The sequence below is a fragment of the Phascolarctos cinereus genome, unplaced genomic scaffold (genome assembly GCF_003287225.1).
Source record: "Phascolarctos cinereus isolate Bilbo 61053 unplaced genomic scaffold, phaCin_HiC Scaffold_5;HRSCAF=322, whole genome shotgun sequence".
Lineage (NCBI taxonomy): Eukaryota > Metazoa > Chordata > Mammalia > Diprotodontia > Phascolarctidae > Phascolarctos > Phascolarctos cinereus.
Genome location: NW_027555958.1, coordinates 96,880,477 through 96,903,612, shown reverse-complemented (window position 1 = coordinate 96,903,612; position 23,136 = coordinate 96,880,477). Strand labels below are relative to the sequence as shown.

At 37.1% G+C, this 23,136-nt stretch overlaps 1 long non-coding RNA gene across 1 annotated transcript in view; it reads left to right on the top strand.

Annotated features, from left to right (window-relative positions):
* The first annotated feature begins 20,720 nt into the window (after positions 1 to 20,720).
* LOC110208659 (uncharacterized) overlaps positions 20,721 to 23,136 on the top strand; it is a 29,359-nt gene continuing 26,943 nt past the window's right edge. Inside the window, exon 1 of the long non-coding RNA XR_002324588.1 lies at positions 20,721 to 20,853. This is a non-coding gene — a long non-coding RNA (uncharacterized LOC110208659). The remainder of the gene's footprint in view (positions 20,854 to 23,136) is intronic.

Below are 23,136 nucleotides of genomic sequence, written 5' to 3'. Positions count from 1 at the left end.
CCTTGCCTTTAAAGAGCAAGTTCAGAAGTGCCACCACACTTTTTAAGGTAGTAGCTCCATGGACTCCATCTGACAGTTATGAACCTCACAACAAGAGGGAGAATTTTTCATAAAGCAAGGATACATGAAAATATAGACTTCCGGGTCTACATCATTGCATGGCTTGAAAGCAAGGGAAAATCTAGTCACCGAATTGCATTCACCTTCAAACAAAAATATTAGATTGAAGGATGCTCCCTAAAGAGATTTTTCCTCTCCCTAATTGTTTGAAGTGTAGCCCAGATTCCTGGCAAAAGGAACATGAAAGAGAAAATGCTGAATAACATGCAGAGTATACATATTTATAACACTTCCAAATATATACACTCATTGGAGATTCTGACATATTAGCATTCAGGACCTCCTTTTAATGTTTATTGCTCGGAACAAATGTGTTACTAAATGGGTATTGATTTGGGTATGGTCTTATTGTCCACTGTGAATTACATATCAGAGAATCCAGTAGCCTTTGATTGTTCTCTAAGGAGACTCCATCTTGCCCATGTCTGATGAGGGCAGGTCTGGTTCCAGGGCTCAGTAGCTCTGTTGCGGGCTGAGAGGTTGAGAGGTTGTGACCCCTCAAAGACCGGAGTACAAGATGGGTCTTCTGGAATGAATTCACAGACTCAAGCATTCTTTAACCCAAGGTGGCAAAGATTTATTGTTACGCTTTTCATTGGGCAAGGATTCTTAAGGATCCTGAAACCTTAGAGAGGTGCAGTTAAAGTTTATATAGGATAAAATACAATAAAACACGTGCCCAATATGCTAACTAGATGAATCAGGGTGGGATGAGGGAGTGGTTAAGGAGAGGTTAGTTCTCTATTGAAACTCAAGATAAGAAAAATCCCATTATTCAAGAGAGTATCTGGTCCCAGACATCCTGGGCCTAGTGATAACAAACAGGAAGAATACTGATCAGCTCTATCTGGTCCTGGAATTTGCTTGACACAGGAAGGGGTGTTTTTAGTTCACTCAGTGCTTAAAGGATTACCAAGGGACAGTGTTTCTGAGGCTAGGGAGAAATTGGGGTCTGAGTACAAGCACCCAAACATAAGCACCCAAGCACCCCAACAGCTCTTGGGGAGAGTGAGTTCTCTGACTCTTCTGTCAAGCCCCAGAGCTAGGAAATGATAGACAATATCTGCATATCACCATCTATTTAAGAAAAAAAGACATTACAGAAATGGCAGTTGTGGGAGGCATAGGAACAACCAGTTGAATTCTATAGGTTTTATGGCATCAATCTTCCTGTGATTAGCCACTGCTTTTGAGAACTTAACAATCGCAAAGGATATAGAGGGCTCTTGCTCTGCCACATTTTCTCACAAAATGTAATTGAAGACTTAACAGGAGGACCCAAAGTGAAGCCATCAATTAAAATTTCACAGACTTTCTTACAGTTAAACAGTTTTTTAAATCTTGCACAAATTAATTGGAATGACAACAGATGGAGCTCAATCTAGGGTCAGCAGTAAGAGAGCTTTCTGCTGATTGATGAGATGGGAATGATATTTCCTTGTCTCTATATATTAAAGCAAAGAAATTTGTGTCTATCTTTGTAGATCTGGGGACCTCAGAACAAGAATAGGCAAGAGAGTCAAGGCTGACAGTCATTTGAACCCTTTGAATTATAGACAGATCTGACATTTAAAGGAGAAAGGTGTTTCTCTTTCCCAAATATTGCCCTCTAAGTGACAACACAGTGGAGGGATTTTGCCCTCAGTTCCTCACTCGAGATAAGCCTTGAGGAAATACATCTCAGCTTCCTGAAGTAGAATTTTTGGAGTAGCATCTGAGAACCATCTTCTTTGATAAGTGTTTAAAACAACAACAACAACAACAAACAAAAACCCACCAGCACAAACTACTTCATTCTGTAGCCAAAGAGCCCGTTTTTGTCATTTTAATGAGCTACATTTGTATAAAGTTTTGCTAGAAACACTTTAAGGCAATCCAGACATTTTCTCCTTAGAGGAGCAATCTTTTTAATAAGGCTTCAAAAAACCAATTTCACATTCTTCCTGAAGACTGACAAGATAGAAAGCAGAGGCAATTGTAGTCATCTATGGAGATATTTCTGTGAACATCTCAGTGACATAGCCACCCGATTTGCTGTCCATTGGTGACCTGCACTATGGGTTGCTGCTTACAGCGGAGGACTGAATATACATTTGTCATTGAAGGGACTAACAATCCCTAAAGTGTTACTGGCCTGGGTGTAATAAAACAGGCAGCTGAACTCAAACTGATTGAAATGCAGTCTAGCCTACAGCTACCGGCAAAGTTTAAAGATGTGGGCAGGGCAATGCTTATAAATTGACTTAGCCCTTCGCAATGGTTCCATGGAGTGCCTACCATCCTTGTGTGCGGCTTGCTGGAGTAAAGGTTAAGTTTAGTGTGACATCCAACGAAACATTTGCCCCAAAGTGCTAAAATAGAGTCTAAATATAGAGACTCTATTTTTTTTCACAGTAAATTTAACGGGTGACAATTTCTCTAGAATGCTTCTCTGATGAGGCAAAGTACTTGGTTAATTGCTCCCTGACCCTTCCTTTCTGCTAGTAAGATATGACTATATCCTTGTCATTGCTAGAGGGAAAGTGAGGCAGATCCTGTTATAAAGCATAGACTACTCAAAGAGTTGTTGAACTTGGGGTTAGTACAGCATTGTTCATCCTGTTCTCTGGAATAGATTGTTCAGTTTCTGTATTCAAATTTGCTTCAATGCAATTTAATAAGTATTTATGATAATAATAGCTAACATTTATATTATGTTTTAAGGTTTGGAAAATGCTTTACATATATCATCTCATTTGATTTTTATAAAGATGAAATTGGTGCTCTTACACCTATTTTACAGATGAGGAAACTGAGGCTCAGAGATATTTAGTGATTTGTTTTGGGTTAGATCATCATCATCATCATCATCCTCATCATTGCTAACATTTATGTAGCACTTACTATGCGCCATATACTTGTGCTAAGTGCTTTACAGTTTTCTCATCTGATCTTCACAACAATCCTGGGAGGGAGGTGCTATTAAAATTTCTATTTTAAAGATGAGGAAACTGAGGCAAACAAGTTAAGTGACTCATCCAGGGTCATACAGGTAATAGTTGTCTAGGGCAGGTTTTGACTCCAGGTCTTCTTGACTCTAAGTCTATTGCTCTATCCACTATGCTACCGTATCACTTTATGAAGCATCTCTATGTATTGCACTAGGTCTGATGAAGCAAAGATGACATTAGAAACAATACCTGGGGCCTCAAGGATTTTGCAGTTGATTAGGAGAAATATGATGTATGCCAAAAATTATATTAAATAATGTATACAAAAATACTTAAAGTACAAAGGCAAATCAGTGAACGAGCATTCATTAAGTACCTTCTTAGTGCCAGGTACTATTGCCAAGAGTTAGCAATACAAAGACAAAACCAAATAGTTTTTTCCTCCTTCTAAGGAGCTTACTTTATCTAGGAAACAAGTATATATGCAAGTGAACACAAACACATATATAAATATATACTTCCAAAAGTATTAATGCAGTATTAAACTTTAATAATTTCAGTAGTATAAATGCTGCAAACATAAAAATATTAAAAAGATTACTATTACAATTAAACACAGCATTCTCTGGTAATAGCACACACATACACATATACATATATATACACACATATACTGTTCTACTCAATTTTCAAAAATGGAGTCAGTTTCATCAGCTATTGCTCAGAGTCTGAAGGGGTTGCATTTGTAATCCTAACCTTAATATCACCCAAAGAATCTGGTTTACTGCATAAATAACTGTTTTTATGTGGCCCCACAAAAAAAAGTTTAAAGGAGATAATTAGCCAAGCAAGATTTCCCCTACTGATCCATCTGTCTGAGAGTGTCACTCAGAAAGTATCACACCTACAACGCCACTGTCTTATTAAAATTAAAAATTTAAATATATTATTCAAAATGAATAAGACTAAACAAATATGAGATTGAAATAATTAAACTTTCAAATTATATTTTGTAAGTTGTCAATGTTTATATTTTTGAAATTGTTGTCTATCTTAGCACCACTAAGACTTTTGGAAAACCCTTTACATAAAGCAGATGCTAGATACTTTTAAGGTAGAGAGTCACTGGGAGAATTGAAGAAGGCTTTATGTGGGAAGTGGCACTTTAACTGAGCTTTGCTGGATGTTAGCAATTCTGAGAGACAGTGGTGAAGAGGTTTTACATTGCAGGCATGGAAGGCAGCCTGTGCAAAGACGTGTTAATGACATGGGAGGTGAAAGGCCATGGAATGTGTGAGGACCAGTAAGTAGGTCAATTTGGTTGGAATGTAGAATGAGTGAAGGGGAGTAATGTAGTATACCTAGAAAGGTAGAATGGGGCCAGGTTTGAAGGGCTTAAAATGTCAACAAGGAGTTTGTATTTTTTTATATAAGAAAAAGGGAACCTCTGGAGCTTTCCGAGCATGGGCATGGCATGATTGTGTCTTCACTTCAGGAATATCATTTTGACATTTGTGTAGAGGGAAGATAACTTTAGACAAGAAGGCCAATTAGAAGGCTATCACAACAGTGCAAAAGAGAAAAAAAAAGGAACTGAAATAGCCCAAACTAACAAGAACACAGAGGAGAGAATATCTAGAAAGAGAATGCAGTTGGGTGTCAAACAGATTAGGTACATACAGAAGCACGTGAACTCCATATGGTGGTGTCAGATAAACCCAAAGACCCCAGGTCCTGGGGTAAGGGATTATAGTTTGGTAAAACTTGTTGGGAAAGTAGAAAGCAATTAAGCAAAAATCAGGGTTACACCCATATCTATATCATATACCAAGATTAGCTCTAAATGGGTGCCTGATGTAGATGTAAAAAGTTGCATCATAAATACAGGAGCAGAGATAAAAATACTTTTCAGATCTATGAATAGGGGAAGAGTTCATGACCAAGCAATGGATATAGATAATCAAAGAAAATAAAATGGACAATATTGATTAATAAATTTATAAAGGGTTTGCACGAACAAATGCAATGCAACTAAGAATGGAATGGAAATAAGTAACTGAGGGGGAAAAATCCTTGCAAGTCTTTTTGATAAAGGTCTCATATCTAAGATGTTTAAGGAACTGATTCAAATTTGCAAGAACCAGGAGCCTTTCCCCAGTTGACAAATGATCAAAGAAATAAATGGGTAGTTTTCAAAGGAAGAAATCCAAGCTATGAACAAATATATATAAATGCTCTAATACACTAATGATTAAATAATGCAAATTAAAGCAAACCTGAGCTTCCATCTCATACTCAGATTAGCAAAGATGATAAAAAGGGAAAATGATAAATGTTAGAAGAACTGTGGGAAAATAAGCACACTGATACATTGTTGGTTGTACAATGGTTATAAATTGGTCCAAGATTTCTGGAAAGCAATATGGAATCATTGTTTAAAAAAAGTTACTAACTTGTATATACCCTTTGACCAATGTTACAACTATTAGACCTATACCCCAAAGAGATTAAAGAAAGAGGAAAAAAACCTTATCATTCATAAGAGCTCTTTTCATGGTAGCAAATCAATAGAAATTAGTGAGATGCTTATCAATTAGGGAATGGATAAACAAATTATGACATATGAATATAATGTAAAATTATTGTTCCCTAAGAAATAATGAAAGATTTTGAGAAACCTGGGAAGACCTGAATGAACTGATGTATAATAAAGAGGAAGAAGAAGATGAAGAAGAGAAAATGAAGAAGAGAAGAATAGGAGGAGGAAGAAAGAGGAAGAAGAAGGAGGAAAGAAGAGTGTTCTCAGTGCAAGTTGGAAATATAGTCAATAATAGTATGAATCATGCATATCTCACAACATTTTGTAATATTCTTCATTAAGAATCATTCAGATTCATAATGCATCTTCCAAGCTATATTTCCTGCCTGAAAATTGCAAAAGCTTTTAGTAAGAACCTGGCCTACACTAGTATCATTTTTTGGTATATATTTAAAGAGTGAGTTACTCCCTGCCCAACTTCAGCCAGTTTTACCAGTGTCTTTCCTTGGAATTAGTAACTTTTATTATGGTTTTTGCTTTTAGTGATTCATGTGAAAAGGACAAAGGCCAAGAAAAGTAACCCCCCCAAAAAAACCAAACAAACAAGGTCAGCTGCCTTTAATTATGGCTTGCAATTAATACCCTGGGCACTGATGAACTTTCTGTTTATAATTTGCCCTTTATATGTATGTTTTTCTCTTTCAAGTCACTTTTCTCCTTTTCTTAACCTCTTTACTCAAGTCCTAATACATCAGATTTTCACTATTCTACTATTTATCATCTTAGGGGTTTGGGGGTGGCCCTGAGAGATTTAGATTTTAACAATATATCTCACAAACCCCCATCTGGTGTGTTCTCCCAATATCATCTAACCAGTTAAGACTTCCCCAATATCAATTAACCAATTAATATCAATTAGATTTTGCCAAGCAATACTTACTGAAAAAGTCTAACAAGGACTTCAAAACAATGGTATTTTTTGAAATGGAGGAATATGCTTTCCCTTATAAACACTCACTCAGTCTCTGATGTCACTTTACTCAAACTTCAAGTAGTTGCTACAATATACACTGCCCCATCTCCCCCAAACCGGAGGAGTACTTGTTCCTGTGAGTCCTTTCCTCCTTTATAAGAGTCCTTACCAACTTCTGTTTTCATTTTCATGTAGCCAATAGCCAAGTTGCTCCTTTGCTTATAGGATCTGGTGTTGATGAGTTGATGAGCTGATTCAATTCTGGGCTAGGAAAAGCAGGTTCCTTTTCAAGTCTGGCTCTCCTACAGTCTAGGCCACTGCTGCTCTTGGCTTCGTTTGCTGAGGGGATCTTTGATGGTTCTTCTTTTATATAAAGTTATACAAGTATCTATGACATGTCATTTACCCAAAGTCTGGAAGGTATACAAAGATACAAAAAGAAACAAAAAGTGCCTTGTGTGGACACTGATGCCTGTTTTCCACCCAGAGGCCTGTGGCATTTTGCCTCACTTATCATGAGAGAAGAGAGCTAGAGTTTATTCCCTTGAATCTTTTTATAAAAATACATAGTTCTGACTCATCAGTCAGTGGTCATTAAACAGAAAGCCAAAAGAAAGCAGTCAATGCACTCCCAGGAGAAGGCTCACAAAACCTTCACATGGGTTGTATTAGGCAAGACTGTTGTACACGCAGGGCAGTTAGGTGGTGCAGTGGATAGAGCGCTGGGCTTGGAACCAGGAAGACTCATCGTCATGAGTTCAGATCTGACACTTACTAGCTGTGTGACTGGGAAAGTCACTTAACTCTGTTTGCCTCAGTTTCTCATCTGTAAAACGAACTGGGGAAGGAAATTCCAAACCACTTCAGTATCTTTGGCAAGAAAAAACCCCAAAATGGGGTCACAAAGAGTTGGACACTACTGAAATGACTCAGTGACAACATTGCATGTGCAATATAAACACTGAGGATGGTCCAGTTACCTCCATTATACTTCGATGGATTGAGCTGCCCCATCAACATGAGTATTCTTTCCATTTCTTTTTTGTCAATTCAACAAATGTTTATTAAGTTTTTATTATGTGTAAGTCTCTGTGCTATGCATTGGAGGGAAAAAGACAAAATGAAACTGTCTCATCCATCCCTCAAGGAGCTTACATTATAATAGGAGTATACAACATATAGACAGGTGAGTAAATACAGAGTGTATACAAAAAAAAATTCCAAAAAAGAGAAAACATTCACTGGGGAATCAGGAAAGGCCTCATGTATTATGTTATAGAATTTCACCAGGAATCATAGTCAATTTCACCGGCCCATAACTAGAAGACTTTTTCACCCCCCCCCTTTTCAAAGTCAACATATATAATTACCTTGGTACATAGTAAGTAACTAAACCTGTTTTTTTTCTCTTTTATCCATTTCCAGTCCCCTAGCAAGTCTTCTATTTCTCTTGAGTTTTCAAATGTCACAAACAGTGGCTCATCAATTAGCTGTATCTGCTATTTTTTTCTACCCTGAAAAATTGTTTTTCTAGGCCTGGTGGGTGAAACTTCTGAGACTATCTAGGTGCCTTTTTTTTAAACATCACTTGTCCTGGTTTTAATCCTAGTTAATCACTTTTAACCTGTCCTTCCATATCTAAAGGTCATTCTGCTTGATAGAGGAAATGGAAGTGAAGAAGTAAGAGTCAAGTAGTTTTCTCTTGTATCATCCGTAATCATTGTCTCAAATAGTGGATTCTCGCTCATATCCATAAATCATAGGATCACGGACTTAGAGTTGAAGGGGATCTTAGAGTCCAAGTTTATTCCTATTACTTTACAGAGGAGGAAACTGAACTTCAGAGTAGAGCTAAGTGGCCAACTTCAATCAATCAGGAAGTGACCAAGCCCGAATTTAAACTCAGGTACTCTGACTTCAAATCCAACACCGTTTCTTTCCACAGTAGCATGTAAACTGCCCAGATCCTCAATGGAGGACATTTCCAGTATACTAATGGCCTTCTAGATTTTTTTTTCCATATTCAGTCAGTTTCTTTGTAACACATAGGTTGTCCATCTGTTTTCTCTCAGTCTCAATACACGACCAGTGACCAAGAATGTGCTGAACCAGTTTGAACCAGCTGGAAAGGGTCAATTGTTAAATTTTCAGTGTATTTACACTTTGGAAATTGGCAAATGTCACAACCCAATTCTTGATTTATTATATTGTTGATTGCCCCCCCCCCCCCCCCCCCCCCGGACAGGGAACCTGTGGCCTCGAGGCCACGTGTGGCGGTCTAGGAAGTGCGGCCCTTTGACTGAATCCAAACTTCACAGAACATTCCCCTTAATAAAAGCATTTGTTCTGTAAAACTTATACTCAGTCAGAAGGTCACAACCAAGGACTTAGAAGACCACATGTGGCCTTGAGGCCACAGGTTCCCCACCCCTGGCCTAGATTTTAGGAAACAATGCAGAAAATGTTAATATAGCAGGTTACGCTTAAAAGTATAGCATGGGTACGCCCCCCAAGCTGGTTATTAAACATTTAATAATGCACTGCTGCCCATGTCCCACATGCTCTTGATATGGTTTTTCATATAACTTGTTACACACAGGACAACATGAGAAATTTGATGTGTCATATGTTTCTCTCCTGTGATCTTTGGGTTATTCACAGTATTGATGATTCTGAACACTTTCAGATTTTCTAAGATAGTACAAATTGCAATTACATTGTCCCCATAAGCCAATGACCAAAAAAAATCTTTCACCAAATCATGCCTCATGATTCTTGATTTATAAAATATTGTCAACATATCTGTATTTTGAAGATAGAATATGAAGAATATTTCCTCAGAAGACATAGCCTCTTCTCATCTCCTTATGTCACAGCTCTTAGGTAATAAACACTTTTCTCCTCACCTCTTCCTTAAGTCAAAAGGTGAGGGTGGAGGTGTTAGTGGGAAGAACAGAGGACTGGAGTTTTTCAGGGCACTAAGCTTTGTTTATTCCACAGTTACCTTTTTAATTACACATTAGCACAGTTTACATACAAGTACAATAAGTGTAAAGGTTGATGTGAGAATCTATTTGTTATAGTCTAGTTGTTGTACTAGAAGGCAAAAAGTGAGTCAACAACGGAGAAAAATTTTTAAAAATACTTTCACGCCTTCTGACATTTCTTCACATAATGAGTGTATAGGTTTTCCCCCTTAGGGCTTAATTGTTTTTGTTCTGGAGACAGTACTTATCTTAGGTGGAATCTTTAAATTTTCTTAATTTACATGTAGAACCAAAGACACTCACTATTTTACAAATCTGCTTCTTTGACTCTTATTAGAATAAGAGGTGACTTTGCAGGAGCGTGCCATTTTTTGCAACTGGCTTCATCACAAAGCATATTGATAGGATCATAGCTCTAGAGCTGAAGGCTATCTTAGCGGTCATCTGTTTACAAGCTGACAGGATCACAGAATTAGAGGCATGAGAGGCCATCTAGCCTAACCACCTCAATTTACAGGTGAAGAAATTGAGGTTAAGTTACAAAGGTAGTAGCAAGTACCAGAGCTAGGATTGTACCCTGGTTCTGTGACTCCTAGTTCAACACATTTTCTTCTATGCCACAAGGACACAAGCTGATGTTTACTCTTTAATGTTAACCCAGAGGAATCCCTAATGGATGGCATTTCAGAAAATGCATGCAAGTAACGTGAAAACATTTAGGCCATGTCAGGAAAGATATTTTAGGGAAGGGGTCAATCAGTATGGTGGGTAAATTGGCCCCTGTGATTAGCTTTTCTAAAATCTCTTTGCTTTTCATATATTGTTTTCCTTCACATCAATTTAATTCAATTCAGTTAGGTACCTAGCTTTTACAGGATCTATGCTAGGTATATCTGAACCTATGGATTTCATAAATATTTTGAATATATTCTTAATGATATCTCTATGCATATATGTGTATGAATTATTTACAATTTATGTGTCTATCAATTGGGTACTGCCTATATTTGGAAAAGTGAGAAGTATTTCATGGACAAGCATGTGAAAACATGGTTTTTAGCATCATTTAATGCTTTTTTATTGCCTCCTAGATGTGGTTTCCGTTTTGTTATTCCCAGGAAAGCAGCAAGACTCAAGATGCTTATCGACAGCCTTGAATTTTGAGGACTTGGTGCTAGCTAGCCCTGTCTGTAATTTATATAAGGCTCCAGGTAGTTCAGGTAGACACCTTCCTCCTCCTCACCTACAACCTTCCTTATCTGCAAAGTAGTGTGATCAGAGAGTTTTCAATGAGTGCTTAGTACAGTTAAGGCAAGGAAGGAACACCAAAATCATGCCCTTCATCTCAAAGAATAAGCTCTCTGAGTACAAAAATAGAAATTAACTTTCCAGAGCTATCGAGAGGCTCTGAGTATTTTAGAAAGCTAACAACCTTGAAAACTTAAAGCAATCTTTAGGCTTTACAATTATAAATATGCTCAAGTAGCAGATCTAGTTGCTTTCATTTCTGCTTTATAACTTTTATTTGACCACCCCTTACTATAGAGGCCAGGGAAGTGCTAGAAGAGATTTAAAGATGGAGAGTGCCACTTGAATCTCAGGACACAGTATAGTACAATGTGAAGAACACTGACTCTAAACTTGGGTTCAGTTTGTAAATGTAATGTGGCCCAGGGTGTAGAGTGCTAGATTTGGAGTCAGAAAGACCTGAGTTTAAACCCTGCCGTAGACATTTATTAGCTGTGTGACCTTGGACAAGTCACTTAACCTGTCTCAATTTCTTCACCTGTAAATTAGCATCTAGCTTAGTTATTATGAAGGTCAAATGAGCAAGCATTTATAAAGGCTTTGGAAATCTCAAAGTCTGATATAAATGCTAGCAATTATTATTTCTACTTGTGAGGCCTTGGTCAATTCATTTCATCGTCTTTATCCAAATAATGGCAGAGTAGGACTAGATGGTGCTTTGTGGTACTTCCAGCTCTCAGTTTGTGGCTGTGATTGTACTATACCAATTCTAAGACTTAGATAACTCTACATCTATGACTGGCACAGCCAAATGCTTTGTCCAGACTAGAAATTCACCAGACTACTCTGACTGCCATCTTCCGATCTCCAACCTTTCTTAGGTATTCTATAAAGAATAGCTTTATTTCTACGTCAGCTTACCAGTTTGATTAGGTTACTTTGCTACGCCCATCCATACCATGGCTTCCTACTGTCCTCTGGATAGATAGAAACTCAGGACAGTGCCTTGAAAAGTTGTTAATAGTCCCAGCATTCCAGCCACTTCTCATTTAGTGCTACCTCAGTAGGTTAGGAGGCGCAGTGTATAGAGCACCACAGCTGAAGTTAACAACACTCAATTCCCTGAGTTCAAATCTGGCAACAGACACTTACCAGCTGTGTGACTCTGGCCAAGTCACTCAACTGTGCCTCAGTTTCCTCATCTGTAAAATGAGCTGGAGAAGAAAATGGCAAACCACTCCAGTAACCTTGCCAAGAAAACTCAAAATGGGGTCATGAAGACTTGGACATAATTGAACAACAACAATACTTGGTTCTTTCTCTTATACCTGTACACCAATCAAATAACAAACATTTATTAAGTGCCTACGGTGTACCAGTAGGAAAATATTATGTTATTTCCTGGGGAAACAAAGACAAAAATGAAAGTCTTTTCAAGGAACTTAGAGACTATAGCAGGGGGAAGGGGGAACAGATTCACTACAGAAAACTTTGTACACATAGACGCTACTCAAGATAACCCAAATCCTAGTGTAAGCCAAAGGTATCAAGAACTTGCCTCACTCTCATCCCCAAATGAAGGCAGCAACATTCCCTAGTGTTGCCAGAACCAGATTAAAATATAATGGGGAATTATTTGTCAAAATAAATAAAAATAAAGAAAATAAATACAAATACAACAGAGCACAGATATGTGTTTTTCTAAGTTAATATGTGGCCTTCTCTCTGATATTCTCTCCAGTTTATCCAGTATATTTCTTGCTTGTACACACTTGTTTGCATATTCTCTTCCCCCATTAGAGTCTGAGCTCTTTAACAGTAGGGATTTTTTTACTTCTCTCTGTATTGTCAGCACTCAACACAGTACTTGGTACTTGACAGGCACTTAATAAATACTTGTTGATTTCACTTAGTAGGGTGAGGAATAGAGATAGAGTAATGGGAGGGAGCTGGTGGTACAGTGGTTAGAGAGCTGGGCCCAGAATCAGGAAGACCTGCGTTCAAATCTGGCTTCAGACTCTTACTAGCAGTGTGACCCTGGGTAAGTCGCTTTAACCTCTATTTGCCTCAGTTTCCTCAACTGTAAAATGAGGATCATGATAGCTACCTCACAGGTTGCTTTGAGGATCAAATGAGATGATATTCATAAAAAAATAAGTGCTTAGTATAGTGCCTGGTACATTGTAGGTCCCACATAAATGCTTATTTCCTTTATCTTCCCTCTCCCCACCCCCAGTGATTTCATTGGTACAAGGTAAGCAAACTCTTGCTAATGCAGACCAGTAGCTTCTCCAGACTTTATGTTCTTAGAAAGTGGGGTGTATGGGGGTGTTCAGGAGAACTAGCACCTCTGGCGTGAGGGCTTGTCGAGCCCTTTCATGGTTGCTCATCTGCCTTTGGTGTCTACCTGATTCACTCAACTCTCACCTGTGGCTCCAAGAAGGTATAGCATGTGCACAGGCCTCTCCCCAGTAAACCACTTTGGCAGCTAGGCTAAACCAGGTTGAGGGTGATGGACATGCCTTATACCCATTGGTGAGTTAGGAGGAGGTCAACCCTCAGCATGGGAATATTTTCCACGGTAGAATGGGCAGATGAGAAAAATTTATTCCAATGCTTCAGCACTTAGAGCACTTAGAGCTTGTTAAAGCATTGAAGATGTTATAGGCATTGACTATATCCCAGGTCATCACCAATCATCTTGCCTTTCATGCTACCACTCGACTTCAGTGACTCAGGAAGAGAGAGTGAGGCTGATGATTTGTGCAGCTTTGCCTCACTTAAATCCAATTCAGGCACAAGTCAATACATCACCTGTGATGTCATTGGTCCTCTTCAAAAATGAAGGACAAACAACAAAAGCAGAGGTTAAATGACTTGACCTGATCTTCTTGGCTGTAAGATAGGTTCTGTAATCACTACACCATACTGCCTCTCATGAGACAGATAGGAATGGAAAATGACCCTGATTCCTATGTAGCTCTCTTCTGTTTATTCATGGATTGGCATAGTTGTAGAAAAGGAAGGAGAAAGAGGGTTAATAGTCAATTTTTTAGATGATCTTTAACATTAATTTAACCCTTAGTGCTCTGAATGTGAAATCTTGGTCTAGTGACCAATATGCTGATGTACTGCTAGAGGTACTGAATCATGTCCATGTTAACATTCTTGATGTAATAAAACCAGAAGACATAAAGAAAGCACGACTAAATTGAGGGATGGCTCACAGGCCTTCTTTGTAGGACTAAATAAGCAGATGATTTCATTACATGTTAAAAACCATTAACAAATATTTTGTGAGATACTTGGTGATTTTATCTTACAACACTCATGGGCATGGCATAATGAAAAATGACAACCATGGAGATGATCTATACCAACATATATGACAACTGTACCATCCATGTGCCAACATCTTCAGCAGAAGACAGGTAGAGAAATTCTGCACAGAACTTGACAAGACCTTCCAAACCAAGAAAACATAGATTTTAATTCTGGATGACTTTGATGCAAAAGTAATGCCAGGGAAGGGCAGTGCAAAAATTGCTGCAAAATGTGACTTACGATCTTGAAATGAAAGCAGTTGAAGATAAGTAGATGATTCAGAAAGCCTACCTATCACTTTCTTCCAAAAGAGATTTGGAAGACAATGGACATGATAAACACTATAAAGCAAAAAGAAATAAAATTGGTTGGGGATGAATAAGGAGTGACTAGTTACTGATGTGAGTACCAATGTCAGAATGAGCTATATGTGGACAGTTGGACCACCAGTTAATTAGAGCAAACAAAAACTAATATCAAGTCAGGAATAAGGATAAGGAACACAGTATGCAATTATGACGACTAGCAATCTATTTGCTCTATAAATGGGAACTGAATGAAAATAAAGATATTGACTATAACTATCATTATATCCTAAAGAGGTTTATCTAATGTAAAACAGTCACCAGGAGGACAAGGACAAAAAAACCTCAACCAGCAAACCTCCGATTTTCTTGCCAGACTGAGAGACGTAACAGCCAAAGGCCATGATAATTTACAACACAAATTCATTTGCAAAACTTAATAGAAGAAGAGCATGGAACATTATGAACAGCATCACCTCACGAAACAGTGGAAAAAGTAGAAAGAAAAACTAGGCTTCAGAAAGCTTGGCATGAGACCCAAGGTGCCATCATTGGTAAAATTGAAATTAGATAGCATTAGACATTTCCTCTCTTCTCTGGAATTAATTTTAAGAGAAGGTTTTAAGGTAGCAGTATCATTGCCTCTTGACTTATCATTGTTTTTACATGGACTAGGTCAGTAAGATCTTATAGGCTTAAAGGCATAGCTCCTGATACAATCATAACTATAGAAATACTCCTTTAAATAAGAGAAACAGAAAGCAAACCAGATAATAACAATTATCTCATTATTATTATTATTAACAAAAATTATAGCTAACATTTACATAATGCTTTAAGGTTTGAAAAGTGCTTTACACATATTATCTCGTTTGATCCTCACAACTCTGGAAGGTAGATATGATTATGATTATTATCATCAGATTACATATAAAAAACTAAGCCAGACAAAAGTTTCCATTTCTCTTACAAAAAATATTTTAGCCCTCATGAATACACTGTGAGGTAGGAACCATAAGTGATAAGTGGGGAAGCTAAGGCCCAGGGACCTCTCTGGGGTAGTATGACTTGCAAGCATTGGTTACATGGCCTGAACCAAGGTCTTCCCTGAGTCCCAGATCCAATACTCCCTTGTTTTATATGATTGTTTCATTAAATTATTTTTTTCCTCCTTCCTGGTATTTTGCTACCTCACTGAACATCAAAACATTTACTGTAGACTACAGGGCTCCGATACTATGTTGTTTGGCAACTGGGAAACGTCAAGCCCTCAAGGCCAATTTTGTCACTGTATGAACTGAAAATTTTTGTAGTTTTTTTCTCTCTCAGCTTTGGCTCGGCTGCTTTTTAAGAGACCTAATTAGAAATCAAAAGGGGACTCTGTCAGAAAGCCAAATTTCATAGTATTTTTGAATTTTAGGACTGCTCATTTTCTAATTTCAAAGTTATAATTTAAGCATGCCAAGTCTGTGGCATTTTTGAGATTGGATGAAGCAACAGATCAGAGTGGCAAACATAATCAAAAGAAAGGAACAACAGTCTTGAAGGCTGGTATCCCAATAATTTTAATTCTTAATTCCCAGTTTATCAATCCATATTGGGTATCCCCTCAAATTTTCAGCACAAGAAAAATATATGACCAAAGTCCAACTTCTCTTCCATTTTGATTTACAAGAAAGCCATTAAATTTATAATCAACAGCGAAGTTCAGGAGTAAGAATCTTGTTTTTCCTTCCTTTTCTGACTGGTGAGGTCAAAGAAGAAAAAAAACAAGCCCAAACTATTCTACTCAAACCTAATTACAATCTCAATCAGGTGTTTTGCTAAGTTTCTTACTTCCTCCTCCAGTTTTATTAGGGGCTATTTCCTCTCCACTGTCAGTTTTACAACGTTTCTCTTCTTTCCCCTCCTGTCCAGGAAATAGGAGATGGGGCAAGGGGAGGAAAAGGGACTATTATTTCTAAATCTCATTTTTGCACTCAGCACTAAACTGAGGGCTATTTGAGCCAATCTGTCACTGCAGTAGTTAACTTCCCTCATCACTCTGAATTTCTCAGACTCAAGATTTGGGTCTGAACATTTTTTTTCCCCTTTTATGGCTCTTGCCACAGCCTCTTTAACTTTTTTTCTCTTAAAGCTTGGCAGCAGCTTCCATATCTTCATTTTTGGGGTCGTGGGTACAATACAGTTATTCTACATGGAGACAATTTGGACAAATTATAAGGAGTCAGTGTATACTGCCTAGATACTGGGAATACATCTCCCTCAGGGTTCCCATTTAAATTTTTTTTCTTTTGTTTTTACTTCTTTCTCTATCCATTGGTGAAAAGCAGCAGAAGATTTAGGACTACATTCATCATTCCAGTAAATCCATGGACTCAGTCAACCAGGTGTACCTTGATACCTATGCTTTCTGGTAATGGGGCAGCCCATTCTTTTCACTAATTTCTCCCCTTCCCTTCCCTTTGATTTCTGATAACAGTTGTGTCAGTACCAGATTCAAAGGATTCCCTTGGTCTGACACAATGGAGCATGTTCAGGGTTATTTTGCTGGTATAGGCTTTGTTGAATAATGCACTGAGAGAGTAATTAAACAGTCTCTGTTGCTCCTAAGCAACAAAGCTAGTCCACATATTTCCCATGGCCCCAGAAATGTCTTGACCTTTAGGGATTCAATGACTGACACTGGAAATTTGTTTTACCCAGACAAGAACTTTTGTTAGAGCTTAGGAATCCACTCTCTGGGAATTGGAGTTGTGGAGGGTGCCTAGGGAAGGGATGAGAAATGCACTTGGCTAGAGCTCATACTGAGTGAAGTAGCATCTATACCACAGAGCATTTTCTCCACCCTAAGGTCAAGTACTAGGCATATTCTGAGGGCCCAGAAATACATTGAGATCTGAAGCAAAGACTAGTCTAGACCTATTTCCACACTTGAGCTTTTCTTTATTTTTTGCATTTTTGTGGGAGTAAATGAACATCAGTATCCTGCTTACCTGATACTCTCAGGGCCATTGGAGGGGACCTGAGAGCCTTTTCAAGAAACAAAAAGAGGGAGATACTACAGTTTCCAGGCTTTTCCAGAGTGGATGATATGAGTCAGATTGAGATTTAATGAAAAGCACTCTGCCAAATTGTATCTGGGTCCTTGTATTAGAAGGGATATTGACAATAGAGCTACATAAAGATATGAGAAGGGGCACAGGAAAGCTTTTGCCAATAGTTTTACACAGTTGGCTTTTATGGGTTTAAATAGCAACTCTAATCAGTTGATTCCCAGATCTATACTCAGCTCTTGTCTATGTCATGACCTCTATATAGTTCTATATCATTCATACTTTGTGATATTTCCATCTGGATTTGTCATAGGACTCCCAAATTCAATACGCTAGCCCAATTGCTCAAACATTCCTCCTGACTTCCAAATTTCCTTATTTCTGTCCAGGGTACTAACGTCTTTCCAACTACTCAGTTTCACAACCTCTTTCTTCTTCTTCACTTTCCCTATCTAGTCAGATGTTAAGTCTGGTCAATTTTGCCTCCAAAATATTTCTATCATGTTCAAATCTGGCTTCAAACACATACTAGCTATGTGACCTTTGGTGAGTTACTTAACCTTTATTTGACTCAGTTTACTTACTTATAACAGGGGGACAATAACAGCACCTACCTTGCATGGTTTTTGTGAGGATCAAATGAGATAACTGTAAAGTGCTTAGCATAGTGCCTGGAACATAGTAGGTACTATCTAAATGCTTGTAACCTTCCATCCTTTCTCGGTATAAAAACCCATCTTCTCTTATATTTTCTGGTGATGCTGTTAGATGGTGAAACAAAGAGCATCATCATCTCTGATTAAAATTGCTTCAGACCTCATAGAAGGAAGGGGGAGAATATTGAAGGGTGGGAGGGCAGAAGGACGAATTCTGTTTTGGACACGGTGAGTCTGAGTTGTATAGCAGATGTCAAGTAGATTATAAATAGATGGAGAACAACATACTGAAGTGTCATAGTTGACAATATCAAAGATATAGATAATTCTAAAAAGTATAGAGAGGTGGGATGGTCCTAAAATGACAGTAAAAGAGAGCAGATGAACAGACTAGGGGTGCTGTTGTATCTACAAAACATTAAAAGATGAAGAGGAAGGCCTCTAGCTGGTTGTATAGATCCTCCTTACAAAATTTATGGAAAGCCATGGAACATATTTATGCAGGAAGAGAAGGCATGTAAAGTTTGTAATCCTTACTGGTGGGGGGAATGTTCACCACCACCACCATCATCATCATTACCATTATCATTATCATAGCTAACATTATATAGAGCTTATTATGTGCCAGGCACCATACTAAGCAGTTTACACAACAATAAGGTCCCTCATTTATCAAATCCCTGAAGAAACTATTTATGTACATGTGTTATTTTTTTTTTGACTTATAAGCTTCTTGAGAGTAGGGTCTGTGTTCTATATTTGTTTTATGGTTTCAAGTTCTGTGTGTTCTGTATTTATTTTATAGTTCCAAGTACTAAAAAGTGACGGAAAGCCATGGAACATATCCACACGGGAAGAGAAGGCATGTAGAGTTTGTAATCCTTATTGGTGGAGGGAATATTCACCACCACCAGCACCACCACCATCATCACCATCATTATCACCATCATCATCACAGCTAACATTATATAGAGCTTACTATGTGTCAGGCACTGTACTAAGCAGTTCACATAACAATAAGGTCCCTCATTTGTCAAATCCCTGAAGATACTATTTATTGTACGTGTGTTATTTTTTGGACTCATAAACTTCTTGGGGAGCAGGGTCTGTGTTCTTTATTTATTTTATAGTTTCAAGTTCTATGTGTTCTATATTTATTTTATAGTTTCAAGTACTGAAAGATACTGTCTTTGTATAGGTGCTTAATAAATATTTGTTGATTTGTTAACACAAGGACTTGTGACTGTTGTAAATTCCATGTAGGAAGAAATTAGAGACAATTCACTTTAGTTCTTTTTGACAACCATTGTAAGGGACTGGAGTACAAAAGAGAAGCTTAAATTGTAGAACATTAGAGCTGAAAGGGACCTCAAAAGTCATAAAGTACAAAGCCCTCATTTTATAATTGAGGAAACTGAGCCTTTAGAATTTAAATGACTTGATCAAGACTGAGCCAGGAGTAAACATCTTAAGACACTCCCCCCTCCAAAGTTGTATAGAATGGAAATTTAGAGATATACTAACATCACAGAAGCAGTTATGAATGATGGCTAAACATGACCACTTTAAATCTCTAAAGATGCCTTGAAAAATCTGGAGTGGAAAGAATTGTTTTGTTTCTTTCATCTTTGGTCACACCAATTCTGTAGACAAATACAGACTTTGAAAGGATAGCGTTGAGGTCATGATAGTCTTTGAAAATTCTATGCTATTTTGGGACAGTTCTGAACACTACTCAAAGAATAATCAGTGAGCATTTTTTGCTTGTGATGTTTTTTCTACAAGTTAATTTTTTTTTAACACTTACACTTCTCCAGAGTGTATTCATTGATCAAAAATAAGTAATACACTTATTGAGAGACACTTCTCTCTCTAATGCAAACCACAATTTTGAACTGGGTTGTAAATTTCCTGAATATTAGAGCTGGAAGGGACAGATAATTCCCTCACCCATAAAATGGAAGCAAAATACTGACCTGACCAACTGCTCTATAAGGTTGTTGTAAGACTCAAATAAGAAATAAAATACAGAGTGTGGTACAGTTAATTGTGAATTTGGGCACACTGTCTTTATTACTAGACACTTAAGATTTTAATAAATTAAGGAGACTTCAGTTTAAAAATGATAGTTGTCAATATATGTGTGTGTGAATGACCCTAAATAATACATTTACAAGTAGAAACAATTATTACTATCACAAATGCAAATGTTGGGAGGATGTATGGTTGTTAGGAAATGAGTGCAAATTTCTGGAGTATGCATGGAGAAAAGGTTAGCCATGTGTATATATTATTATGTGCCAGGGTTTAAGAGGCAGTGAATAGGACCCTATAGTAGGTCCAAATAAAAATTAAATTATAAAAGTGAGATCCTTAGGGCATTGGATTCCTATTATTTTTCTCTGTCTTCCCTCCTTATTATTCTCCTCCTGATTTACCCTTTCTCCCCTCCTCATGCAAACACAGAAAGACTCTCATAATGCTAAGCCTATAGTTCAGTTATATAAGTGTTATCACAGTCATGAAGGCAGGGCAATTAATTTGAGAAACAAGAAGGTGGCAGCAGTTGTGAATCACTCTGATTGGGCTCCAACTCTCTTCTCCTCTGAAGCTGCTTGCAACTACCCTACAAAAGCACAGCTAGTCAAGCCTTTGAGGTATTCATCCTACAGAGCTTACAGACTGTGTGATCAGGATGGAGAACAAGAAAGCCAGGTGAGACTTCTGTTTTAGACCAGTGTGGGAATGGAAAATCTGGATTTTTAGTGTATATGTTTTCCCTGGTGTTATGTATATTCCCAAGGAGAATCTTATGGAATGGGATATATGTATGTATATGCACACCTGCACATATATGCATATGTACATATACATATGTAGCGCACATGTACACAAACACAGTTGTATACTAGAAAGAGCCCTGGTGATAAAAATAAAAAACCTCAAGTTGGAGCACTGTGCCAGTGCCAGCATTTCTTAATTTGTGTAGATGGGTAAATCATATCACCCCTCTGATTATTATTTTTCCCATCTTAAAGGTACTAATATTAATATTTGATCTACCTATCTCAAATGATTGTTGTGAGGGCAACAATATGTAAACTTTAAAGAGTTCTATAGATATAAGCTAATATCCGAGAAGAGTTTTTATATGATGGAAAAAGAAGTATATTTGGCGTCAGGAAAGACCTGGATTAGAATTCTATATCTGTTGTGGGGACATGGGCAAATTATTTAACCTTTCTGGTCCAATTTCCTCATTTATAAAATGAGAATATAAATGAAAAGATAGTTTAATCTCACCCATTTAATCTCTCTAATTGGTAGTGATTTAGGGCACTTTTTATATGACGATGGATAGCTTTGATTTCTTCATCTGAAAACTGCCTGTTCATATCCTTTGAGCATTTATCAACTGGGGAACAGCTTTTAGTTTGGTTCGGCTTTACCAGTTTCCTGTTTCCTTTTTTGACTGTATTAGTTTTGTTTCTGCAAAAGCTTTTTAATTTCATGTAATCAAATTATCAATTTTACTTCCTATAATCCCTTGTATCTCATTTGTTCATAAATCTTTTCCTTAGCTATAGATCTGACAGATACATTTCCCCATGCTCCCTTAATTTACTTACAATATCACTCTTTATGTCTAAATAATTTATCCATTTTGACCTTATCTTGGTATAGGACAAAAGATGTTGGTTTATAACTAGTTTTTGCCAAACTGCTTTCCAATTTTCCAAACAATTTTTAAAATCAAATGTTGAATTACCCCAAAAGCTTTGATCTTTGGATTTTTCAAACACTAGATTACTATGCTAACTTGTTACTATGTATCGTCTACATAAATTATTCCAGTGATCCATTATTCTATTAGCCAGCATCAGATTGTTTTGATGGTTACTGTTTTGCAATATAGTTTGAAATCTGGAACTAGGTTACCTTCTTTAATATTTTTTTCAATTGATTCCCTTAACATTTTTGACCTTTTGTTCTTCCAGATGAATTTTGTTATGTGTTTTTTTCTAGCTCTACAAAATTTTTTTGGTAATTTGATTGACATGGTACTGAATAAATAAAGTAGAAAAATAAATTGAATAATAAATAATAAATAAAAATAAAAAAGAAATTAGGTAGAATTGTCATTTTTAATATATTGTCTTGGCCTACCCATGAGCAATGAATAGTTCTCTGTTATTTCTGACTATTTCTGTGAAAAGTGTTTTGTGATTGTGTTCATATAGTTCCTGAGTTTGTCTTGGCAGGCAGACATCCAAGTATTTTATATTATCTGCGTTTATTTTAAATGGAATTTCTCTTTCTATTTCTTGCTGCTAGACTTTGTTGGTAATATATAGAAATGTTGATTTATGTGAGTTTTTTTGTATCCTGCAATTTTTCTAAAGTTGTTAATTATTTCAACTAGTTTTTTAGTTGATTCTATGGGATTCTCTAAGTATACTATTATATCATCTGCAAAGAGTGACATTTTTGTTTCCTCATTGCCTATTCTAATTCCTCCAATTTCTTTTCCCTCTCTTATTGCTATAACTAGCATTTCTAGCGCAATTTTGAATAGTAGTATACAGCTGAGAAAAAATACTTTCCTTTTTAGTTCCATTCAGTTTTCTCCAGAGGTCTATCATATCTAACATTTTTGTGATTTTATTCATCTCCTTAACTTCCCTCTTATTTATTTTATGGTTAGATTTTTCTAGCTCTGAGAGGGGAAAGTTGAAGACCCTCACTAATAGAGTTTTACTGTCTATTTTCTCCTATAATTCATTTAACTTTTCCTTTAAGAATTTGGATGCTATGCCACTTGGTGCATGCATGTTCTGTATTGATTTTGCTCTATGGTGCCTTTTTTAGCAAGATGTAGTTTCCCTGCTTATCACTTTTAATTAATTCTATTTTTGCTTTTGCTTTGTCTGAAATCATGATTGTAACCCCTGCCTTTTTTTTTGCTTCAGCTGAGATGTAATAGAATATGCTCCAGCC